The 11243-nt window shown below is 36.4% G+C and overlaps 1 non-coding gene across 1 annotated transcript; it reads right to left on the bottom strand.

The window, feature by feature from the left end:
* Positions 1–5259: 5259 nt before the first annotated feature.
* LOC136207563 (small nucleolar RNA R71) lies at positions 5260–5366 on the bottom strand. The gene has a single exon (XR_010676699.1). It is a non-coding gene; the product is annotated as a small nucleolar RNA R71 (small nucleolar RNA).
* Between the last annotated feature and the right edge of the window lie 5877 nt (positions 5367–11243).

The following is an 11243-nucleotide window of genomic DNA, read 5'->3' as shown; positions in this document are numbered from 1 at the left end:
TCGAACAAGGGTATGACTTTATAATTGTGGAATCAGATTGTCTAGAAGTTATACAATTTCTCAATGGCCGCTTTCAACAACACCAACTCCACCCACAAAGAGTTCTTATCCAGGACATCCTCTCTTTCAAGAGTAAGTGCACTGTTAATTTCAACCACATTTACAGGGAAGCGAACAAATGTGCAGACTGGCTTGCCAAATCGGCTCTAGATTCTAGCAAAGGAGTAACTTCCTTCAGATGCCCTCCAAACGGGATTCAACAATTACTACAATTAGATTATAGGAGCTTAGGGGATTGCAGATTGATTTCTGTAAATCCGCATTGATTTTCTGTTGTTTGCTTTTAACAACTTTCAATTCAAACCAAAAAAAAAAAAACATACAATGAACCATTTGATACATATTAATTCTTTGAATGTTGCATAACATGATATATATTGTCATTATGCATGCATGCATGCATCATATCTAAGCCTGCGTGCATGCATGCGTTCATTTTTATACCATATGATATGAATGCATAAAAGGCAGCCGACAGCTGAGTCCCATAATTTCACTTCACGAGGAAACCAATCCTAAATAATATATCTACCTACTTGTTTAGCCCGACCTACTTTTTTTTTTTTTTTTTTCTTTTCTCTTTTTCACTTTCACCCTACATCCATATATTCTACTTTTCCGTCCTTTTCGTTTTCCAGAAATAACATGTGATTCATTAAGCACTATTTAACTCTTTAATATAGTGAACAACTTTAACTGTAGCCTCAATTAAAATTGAGAGACGTGTGGTCTAAATAAATAAATAAAAACTAATGTACTCCATCCTTATATTCACGGGGTCTATAATTAGCCCATGTCAAATTTTATTGGTTAGTAGAAATTTTCTACCGCCAGCCTTACACTACTTAAATCACTATTAAGTGACAAGTGTCATGAATTATCCATGACATATTATAAATAGAAAAGGTGGTTTGCAGAGTGATGCCTTCTATACTGAATTGGATTTTCTAACTGCTTTCGGTGACCTGAGATGATAATGAACAGTTAGAAAGAAGGCTTCTTGGATTAGGCCCAAATGTTATCTTCAGGCCTTAGATCCTTTCTTGAGCGCTTTGGATCCATTCATCTAATACTATATCAGACTCCTCCCCCCCTCCCAAGTTTTACACGAAAGTCCTTTAGGGCGTTCTTTCGCAATGAAAACATCATTACTACTGCCTGAATGTCCGCCTTTATAACGTCATATTAACGCACTATTAGCCTCCTCTTCAGAACTTATTATTTGAAACGCTTTGATTCTTCCAAGAGTAATAATGGAAAAAAACTCTTTATTACCTTACCTTTTATTATAAATTGAAGAAGAAAAGGCTTTCATTTTCTTCTCTTGTTTTCTGCTTCCCAAGTCTGTCATTTCAAACCTCTAAGTTCTCCTTCTCTTCTCTTTCCTTTTTACTCTTCTTTAAATGGCTCCTAAAGCTTTAAAATCTGTTTATAAGAAAATCCAGCGTTCAGCCGTGGTTGATGATTCTTCTAAAGGAAAATAGGCAAAAACAGACACAACGAAAATATAAATTTTTTACCCATTTCCCTTAACCCAAGATCCGTTAATCGTTATTTCATATAAAGAGAGATTAAACATAAATACCTTTATAAAGAACTATCTACTGTTGCTAGAGATGTGCCCACACGAATATCAACTGTCTCTCCAAAAACACCAAAAACAAACAATAATAAACGATTAGCAATCAACTGTTAGCAACCAAAATAGATTGCCTCTAAAGGAATCAACACGAGATCAAAGATAGAAAACGAGAAAGATAATTATTCAGGTGAAGTCGAGAGAATTTCTTCCTCTCTTTCTTAGCCTTGGCCGAATTCCCTAGTGTGGGGTTCTATCTATATAGTCTTTTTAACCCTATCACAATAAGGTTAAAACTCTTAATTAATTAGATAAGTTATAACATTCTCTTTATTTATATCCCATAAATATAAATATTATCTCTGTAATTACATAACTTATCTTTAGGTTAGGATAATATTTATTAGATATTTAATCATATAAAATTTCTAATTAAATTTTATCCTACAATTGATTTAACCATAATTATAATCTAATTATAATGATCTCAATAATCAATTATTCCCACTTGATGCACTATACATCAAATTTCGGCCCACACTACTCCACCCAATAATTACTGTCTCGTCCTCCAGTTCCAAGTCTCATGTGTGACCCAATAGGTCCCTATTACTACTAGCCGTATACAGTTATTGAATTAATTTCTCCAAATTACATTTAATCGTTTGTATAACGGAATGAGTGTGTGAACTGTGAATAACAGAACCGTAAACATCCCCCCAGAGTAATAAGAAGACATGTTGATTCCATCATTTACCTTTCTGTATTAGTTACAATATAATTCGATCCTTCATCAGCTATATCCTTAAACGAAGCTGTAACTATGGATTATGTCAAGTTACATATAATGAGATGTTTGTTTTACTTGTTCTGGTAGAATTAATTCTGAATAGATAGGTTAAGTGAAATCTCCATTTCTACTTTTAATCCTATCGCCTTGCAAGGATTTCAAATCAATTCTCCACAAGTGGCCCATGGATATATTTTCCACTTATCAGGAGTGATGAATGCTCAATCTAATATTAACTATTCTGTAATTACTTTGTGCGACACCCAACGACTGACGCACACACCCCAGGATCATTCCTGTTATGGATCGTGATTGCACAGAGTCAAAGCATCACACTCCATAATCCAGAATCACTAATTAATATTTATTTGATTCTGAGGATTACTTATACCTAGTAATACCATATAAAATAAAAGGTGACATAGGATAAATCCATCCATCTTGTTATCTCAAGTCAGGTCCTCAATCCTAATGAACTCCTTCACCGGATCCATGTAACTACCCAGATATCTTCATATCTGAAGCTTATGAGATCAGCTCTCTGTTCAAAATAGAAGACATTATTACATGCAAGTCTCAACAATATTATGTTAACCTGTAACCCCCATCTCGGGTCACATTGAAAACACTAGGGGTGTTCAAACTTGGCTTGGGTGGGTTTGTTAAGCCCAAAATATACCTAAAATATCATTAATATTTACATCAGTTTTGCTATGAAATCATGCAAGGTACCTAAATATTTGGTAAAATCCAAATAGGAGCGAAAACGGATCAAAAACGAAGGAAAACCCCCAAGTTACGAGCCAAAAAGATGAGTAAATTCAGCGCACCGATACGAAGGAAGGGAATGAAGTCTGATCCGGGAAATTCAACCTGTGTCGCGATCGAGATTCCCTAATCTCGGCCGCGACATGCCAATTTTTGGCACTTCTCCTTTTCATTCTGAAGAATTAAACTGCTCTCCTCATCTCGGCAGAGATTCCAGAATCTCGGTAGGATCAGCATCTTTTTCAGCACTTATTTCACATGTTTTAATTCAGAGAAACACGTCTATTCGGGTGGATAGAAACGTCTATTCACAATGAACACGACCCTTAAACACGACTCTTCAACATCTATAAATAAAGAGTTGATTTCAGAGTTCAAAGTTAGAAAAAAATGAGTTAGATTATTTAAGATTAGAGTGCACAATTTATGCAGAAGTTCTGAATCAGAAACGATTCAGAGTTAGATTTCATTCCTGTAAAAGCAATCTGATGTACACAAATTGTTCTGAGATTTCTTACAAACACAGTAGCAATTAAGTTTAGATTAAGAACTGTTGGAAGATGAGTTTACATTTCGGTAGAAGACACATCATCTCTATTCCGAAGATTCAGCGAGAAGATCAAGCAGCGGATGCGATCCCAGAGCCTGACAAACTCTAACGAGGTTTGAGGAAAGGATTGAGGACCCGGAACTCGAATGTCATTTCGAATGCTTTCATGTTTCCTGTTCTCTGTAAACTTGTATCAATTCACAAATCACATAATAAAAGTTTATACATTTCAATATATCTTTATGTAGTTACTTTGGCAATTTCTTCGAAGCAAGATTCTAGTGTTTTCATTAAAACATATTTAATTCACATAGTTACAAGGAAACTTTGTTGAACACTTGAGCAAGTTCTTATTTATGGATGATATGATCGTTGGGTCGGCTTATCGGAAATAAGTATCAATTTGATTAAGGTAGAAATCTACTTAACATCAGGGGAATTTCTACAGTTCAAAGCCTTTTAATTGAAGGAATTTACATTTTATTACACACTTATAATTTTTACAAAGTTTAAAGTTGATATCTTTGCTTAATGCAAATGATTTCAACACTTCTCTTACTTTAAACGCTAAATGTTTCTGTCTTGTAATCTAAATCTCAAGACATAATTGATTTCTAAATTTCTAACATATAATTCTAATCTGATTCTTATTAACTTAATTCAATCTCAATCCAATTCAATTAACGATTATCTATAAAATAAACCTAAAGACGTATTTAAACTGTATCAAAATAAGTTTTTGTGAAAAAACATTCCATGTGGGATCGATATCTTTTTATTACTACAAGCGAAGCCGTGCACTTGCGGAAATCGCTCAATAAGTTTTTGGCGCCATTGCCGGGGAACGCCAAAATTTTTTTACAAAAAATTAGATTTTTCGTGTTTTATTTCGAATCTAGGTTTATACATACTTATTTTATATTTTATATTTTATTTATTTCAATTTACTTACATTTTTATTTTTCAATTTTGTTTTGAAGGTAGTTTCGGTTCGTGCAAAAATTTCAAGTTCATGCGCAGTTCTCGAAGTTCGGGCATTCCACTAAAACCACTTGATCCAAAAATTGAAAAGACAATTAAGAAAAAGAGAAAAATAAGAAACAAAAAGAGAAAAAGAATCCACAGCCAGAAAATATGGCAATACCACCCACACTCATGGATTACGCTAGGCCAGGAGTAGCCGGTGTAACCAATAGTATAGTTAGACCCTAAATAGTCGTACACCAATTTGAAATTAAGCCAGCTTTGCTTAACATGTTACAAAATAATGTGACCTGTTATGGACTACCTAACGAAAACCCAAACACCCATTTGACAAATTTCCTAGAAATTTGTGACACTTTCAAAATGACCGATGTGCCTGCCGAAGCGATTAAACTTCGACTCTTTCCTTTCACTTTGAAGGATAGAGCCAAAGTTTGGTTAACTTCTATGCCAGTCGCAACATTCGAAACTTGGGACCAATTAGCCCAAGCATTTTTATCAAAAAAATTCCCTTTAGCAAAAACAGCAAGAGTCATTAAAGAGTTAACATCTTTTACACAAAATGATAATGAAACCCTTTATGAAGCATGTGAACGTTTTAAGGAACTTCAATGTTTATGCCCACAACACCATTTGCTTGATGAACTTTTAATGCAAACATTTTATAACGGAATCAATCCTACAACCAGAGGTTCATTAGATGTTATGTCGGGATGATTATTTATGAAGAAGACATCCGCTCAAGCGAGAGAACTTTTAGAGGGAATGACAATCAACAGTAGTATGTGGCTAGCAGAACGTGGACACACACTAGTGGCAAAACCATCATCCTCAACTGTTGGAAATTAGGCTAAGGTATAGCAGCGGAAATATAAAAATTTTAACCTATTTCCATTAACCCTAGGATCCGTTAATCGTTATTTCATATAAAGAGGGATAAGAAGAATTACCTTTTGATGATCAATCTACCGTTGTTAATGAAGTGCCCACAACTCTTCTCCGAGTTCCCAAGCACGAAATAAAACACGAGAAGATTAAGTTAAAATCAACCGTTGAATAGCAACCAAAATAGATTGCCTCTAATTAATCAACACAAGATCAAGGATAAAAGAAATAGATGAAATCAATTGATCGGAAGGAAGCCGTAGAAAATCTCGTCCTCGAACTGGGGTCGAAATTTCTCTTTCTTTCTTTAGGGTAGGTTTCGAAAATCACTAGCCTTGGATTAGGGTTTTAGGCATTTCGAAAATCACATAGTGGGGGGGTATTTATAATCTCTTGTATCTAATCCCTAGTTAGATAGAATTAGGTTACTAAATAGGAATTCAATTCGGAATAGAATTCCTAATTATTATCTCATTATATATCTAACATATTAAGGATAATAATAATAACCTTATTGGATAATAATATGAGTATTATAATCTAATTAAAACTCCTAACTTATTTATCTCTTAATTAATTTAATTCATAATCCTAATCTAATTAGGATTGATTAAAATCAAATTAATTATCCATGTACCATACATGAATTTCGACCCCCCTATGGTCCACGGGCCTCATTGGGCTCAATTGGGCTTCCATCAATTAATTAACATCTATCTCCCTTTTAGGTTCCAAGTCTTATGTGTGACCCATTAGGTTCTTATTACTACTGGCCGTATGCAACTATTAAATTAATTTTTAAAGAATTATATTTAATCTTTGCATAACGGAATGATGTACAGAGTATGTGATTAGCAAGTCCGTAATCATTCCCCCAGAGCCATAAGAAGACAGGTTGATTCTGTCGTTAACCTTTCCGTATTAGTTACAGTATAATTCGATCCTTTATCAACTACATCCTTGAACTGAATCTTATGACTATGGATGATGTCAAGTCACATACATCGAGACGTTCGTTTTACTTGTACAGGCCGAGTCAACTCAAATAGATAGGTTAAGTGAAATCTGTATTTCAAGTCTTAAGTTATCACCTTGCAAGGATTTAGAGTCGAGTCTTCCACAAGCGATCCTTGGATGTATCTCCCATTTATCGGGAGTGATAAATGCTCAATCCAATATATAATGATCCCGCAATCACTTCTTGTGATACCCAACGTCTACTGTTCACACCCTAGAGTCATCTCTGTTAAGGATCGTGTTACACCAGAGTCAAAGCGTCATATTCCGTAATCCAGAATACCAATTAATATTCCTTTGAGTCTGAGGATTAGTTATACCTATTAATACCAATGAGATGAATAAGTGACAAGGATGAATCTACCCATCCTGTTATCTCAAATCGGATCCCCAATCCTAATGAACTACTTTTCATCAGATCCATGTAACTGTCCAGATATCTGTATATATGAAGCTTATGAGATCAGCTTTCTGTCGGACAGAAGACATTGTTACATGCAAGTCTCAACAGTGATATATCAATCCTAAACATATCACTTGACTTGGGGTGGTTTTAAGTTTGTTAGTTTATTATAAAGTTTTGTCTCACTTCATGCTTGTATGAACACTTTATAATCACTTTAAAACAAACTTACAGATTTCCTTTTATTAGACTTTATTTAGTGCTTAAAAGGGATTGCCTTTATATAGTTATAAAACATATATCTCATTAAAACAAATTATATAAAGAACAATTCATTTATATTAAGTTTGTATCCTAGAACAATTGTCTATAGGACACTAAACCCCAACATACTCCCACTTGGACTAAAGCCAATTGTTTCTAAAACTTATCCCAGTAGAAGTTAGATGACGATCATGTACTCTCTGGGTTAAGGGCTTTGTCAACGGATCTACAACGTTGTCCTCTGTAGGTACTCTTTCTATTCTCACATCTCCTCTAGCCACAATCTCTCTTATGATGTGGTATCGCTTAAGGTAATGCTTGGACACATTATGAGACCGTGGTTCCTTTGCTTGCGCAATGGCTCCATTGTTATCACAATACAGTGTGATGGGATTTACAATGTCAGGCACCACACCAAGTTCTGTAATGAACTTTCTTATCCAAACCGCTTCCTTTGCTGCTTCCGCAGCTGCGATATACTCTAACTCGGTCGTAGAGAAAGCTACGCTTCCCTGCTTGGAACTCTTCCAACTGACCGCGCCCCCATTCAAGATAAACAAGTATCCTGATTGGGATTTAAAATCATTCTCATCTGTGAGATGACTTGCGTCTGAAAATCCTTCTATTTTCAGATCACCTTCTCCGTACACTAGGAACATATCTTTAGTTCTTCTCAAGTACTTAAGAATGTTTTTGACGGCAATCCAATGCTCGTCTCCCGGATTTCCTTGGTAACGACTCGTTACAGATAACGCGAACGCTACGTCAGGTCTAGTGCATAGCATAGCATACATAATCGAGCCGATTGCGCTGGCGTACGGGACTACAGCCATGCGTCTTTTGTCATCATCGGTTTTAGGACATTGATGATTGTTTAACTTTACTCCATGTAGCATGGGCAAGTTACCTCGTTTCGATTCAAGCATGCTAAACCGATTTAGCACCTTTTCAATGTATGTAGCCTGTGAAAGACTAAGCAGTCTTCTCGATCTATCTCTGTAGATCTTTATACCAAGTATATAAGCTGCTTCACCAAGGTCTTTCATTGAGAAGTTACCAGATAACCATACTTTTACCAACTGTAGTAGAGCAATGTCATTTCCAATTAATAATATATCGTCCACATATAGTATGAGAAATGCTATAGAGCTCCCACTTGCTTTCTTGTAAATGCAAGCTTCTTCACAATTTTGTTCGAAACCAAATTGTTTTATGGTTTCGTCAAAACGCTTATTCCAGCTTCTCGATGCTTGCTTGAGTCCATAAATGGATCTCTGAAGTTTGCAAACTTTGTTTGCATCCTTTGATATGAAACCTTCAGGTTGCATCATATATACATCCTCAAGCAGGTTTCCGTTTAGGAAAGCTGTTTTCACATCCATTTGCCAAATCTCATAATCGTAGTGAGCGACAATTGCAAGCATGATTCTGATTGATTTGGACATAGCCACAGGAGAGAAAGTTTCGTCATAATCAATTCCTTGCTTCTGACGATATCCTTTCACTACTAACCTAGCTTTGTAGGTGCTAACCTTTCCATCCACGTCAGTCTTCTTTTTGAAGATCCACCTGCACCCAATGGGTTTTATCCCTTCGGGTGGATCAACCAAAGTCCACACTTGGTTAGTATACATGGAATCCATTTCAGAATCCATGGCCTCAAGCCACGCTTTAGAATCTGGACTAGTAAGAGCCTCTTTGTAGTTTTCGGGTTCGTCGTCTAACACGGGAACCTCATTATCATCTCCCACTAGAAAACCATATCTAACTGGGAGTTCACGAACTCTTTGTGATCTACGAATAGGTGGCACTGGAGTCTCATCTAATGGGACTACTTTAGGTACCTCAACCGCCTCTGTTGTTTCAGTCGGTGTTTCCTCTTCTTGAACTTCGTCAAGTTCAATCATGCTTCCCTTTTGTGTTTCTTCGAGAAACTCTTTATCTAAGAAGGTTGCGTGCCTAGATACTATTACTTTCTAATCATCTGGATGATAGAAGTAATATCCCTTAGTTTCCTTAGGGTATCCAATGAAGAAACATTTATCAGATTTCGAATCTAGTTTGTCGGACGCAATGCATTTGACAAATGCTGAACAACCCCATACTCTTATAAATGAAAACACGGGTTTCCTACCAACGAACAATTCATATGGTGTGGAACTAGCGGATTTATTTGGTACTCGGTTTAGGGTGAAGAGGGCAGTTTCTAAGGCATAGCCCCAGAACATCTTTGGAAGTAAGTCCATGCTCATCATGGACCGTACCATATCTAGTAGGGTACGGTTTCTCCTCTCGAATACACCATTGTGTTGTGGTGTATAGGGAGGTGTCCATTGTGAGCATATCCCACATTCAGTTAGATAATTCAGAAAATCATCTGAAAGATATTCGCCACCTCGATCTGATTGAAGTGTCTTTATTTTCTTTCCCAATTGATTTTCTACTTCATTCTTGAAGCATTTGAATTTCTCAAAAGCTTCTGATTTGTGCTTCATCAAGTAGATGTAACCATATCGGGTATGGTCATCTATGAAGCTTATGAAGAATCTGAATCCTCCTCTTGCTTGGACTGACATAGGACCGCATACATCTCAATGAATGAGTCCTAGAGTGTCTGATACACGCTCACCTTTATTGCTAAAGAGTGTCTTTGTCATTTTACCTTTTAAACATGATTCGCATGTTTCCAATGATTCGGGATCGATTGGATCTATAAGCCCATCTGAATGTAGCTTTAGCATGCGTCTCTTGTTTATATGGCCTAAACGACAATGCCACAAGTAAGTTGAATTATCTAGCTTATGTCTTTTGGTATCAATTGCGAAAACAGAAATATTGTCATCTAACACATAAATCCCATTTTGTGATATTCCTGAAAAATAAAAGATCGAATCTTTATAAAAATCGCAATGTTTGTCTTTTATTGAAATATGAAAACCGTCGTCAACAAGACGACTAATAGAAATAATGTTGCGAGACATTTGAGGAACGTATAAACAATTCCTTAATTCTATTACAAGCCCAGAGGGCAAATTCAAAACATAATCTCCAATTGCGAGGGCGGCAACTCTTGCTCCATTTCCCACTCGCAAGTTTATGCTCCCTTTCTTTAGTTCCTTAGTCTATTTTAGCTCCTGCATATTTGTACAAATATGAGATCCACATCCGGTATCAAGTACCCAAGATTCAGACTGTGAAACTGTATTTATTTCAATATAAAACATACCAGATGTTGAAGCATCGCCATTTCCCTTCTTGAGGGAGGCTAGGTACTCCTTGCAGTTCCTCTTCCAATGCCCGTCTTTACCACAGAAGTGGCACTCTCCTTTGGGCTTCTTCACTTCCTTTCCCTTAGTTTTGTTGGGCATGGCTTTCTTACCTTTCTTGGGATGTTTAGGATTGGGAGAATTCCCTTTCCTCTTCTTTGATCCCTCTATGACAAGAGCCGGTATGGCTTTGTCTTTCTTCATATTGGGCTCAACTGACTTGAGCATATTTGCAAGCTCTTCAAGAGAGGTTTTCAAGTCATTCATCTGATAGTTCATAATGAACTGTGAATAACTCTCTAGGAGGGATTGAAGAATTAAGTCTATGCTTAATTCGTTATCCATCGCAAATCCAATACTAGAAAGTTTGGTAATGTAGCCAATCATCTTAACACAATGCGTCATGACAGATGTGCCCTCTTGCATCCTGCAACGATATAGCAACTTGGATATCTCGTAGCGTTCGCACCTGGTCTGTTTCCCAAACAATTCCTTTAGGTGCATGATGATGGAATAGGCATCCATTTCCTCATGTTGCCTTTGTAATTCCGGTGTCATCGATGCAAGTATGATGCATCCGGCATGGTCATCATCAGCCTTGTGCTTCTGGTAAGCATCAATTTCCTCAATGGGAGCATCATCAGCAGGGAGAGGGGGTATCGATGTATCAAGTATAT

The sequence above is a fragment of the Euphorbia lathyris genome, chromosome 9 (assembly GCF_963576675.1).
Source record: "Euphorbia lathyris chromosome 9, ddEupLath1.1, whole genome shotgun sequence".
NCBI classification, from domain to species: domain Eukaryota; kingdom Viridiplantae; phylum Streptophyta; class Magnoliopsida; order Malpighiales; family Euphorbiaceae; genus Euphorbia; species Euphorbia lathyris.
This window is presented reverse-complemented; position numbering and strand designations above follow the sequence as displayed.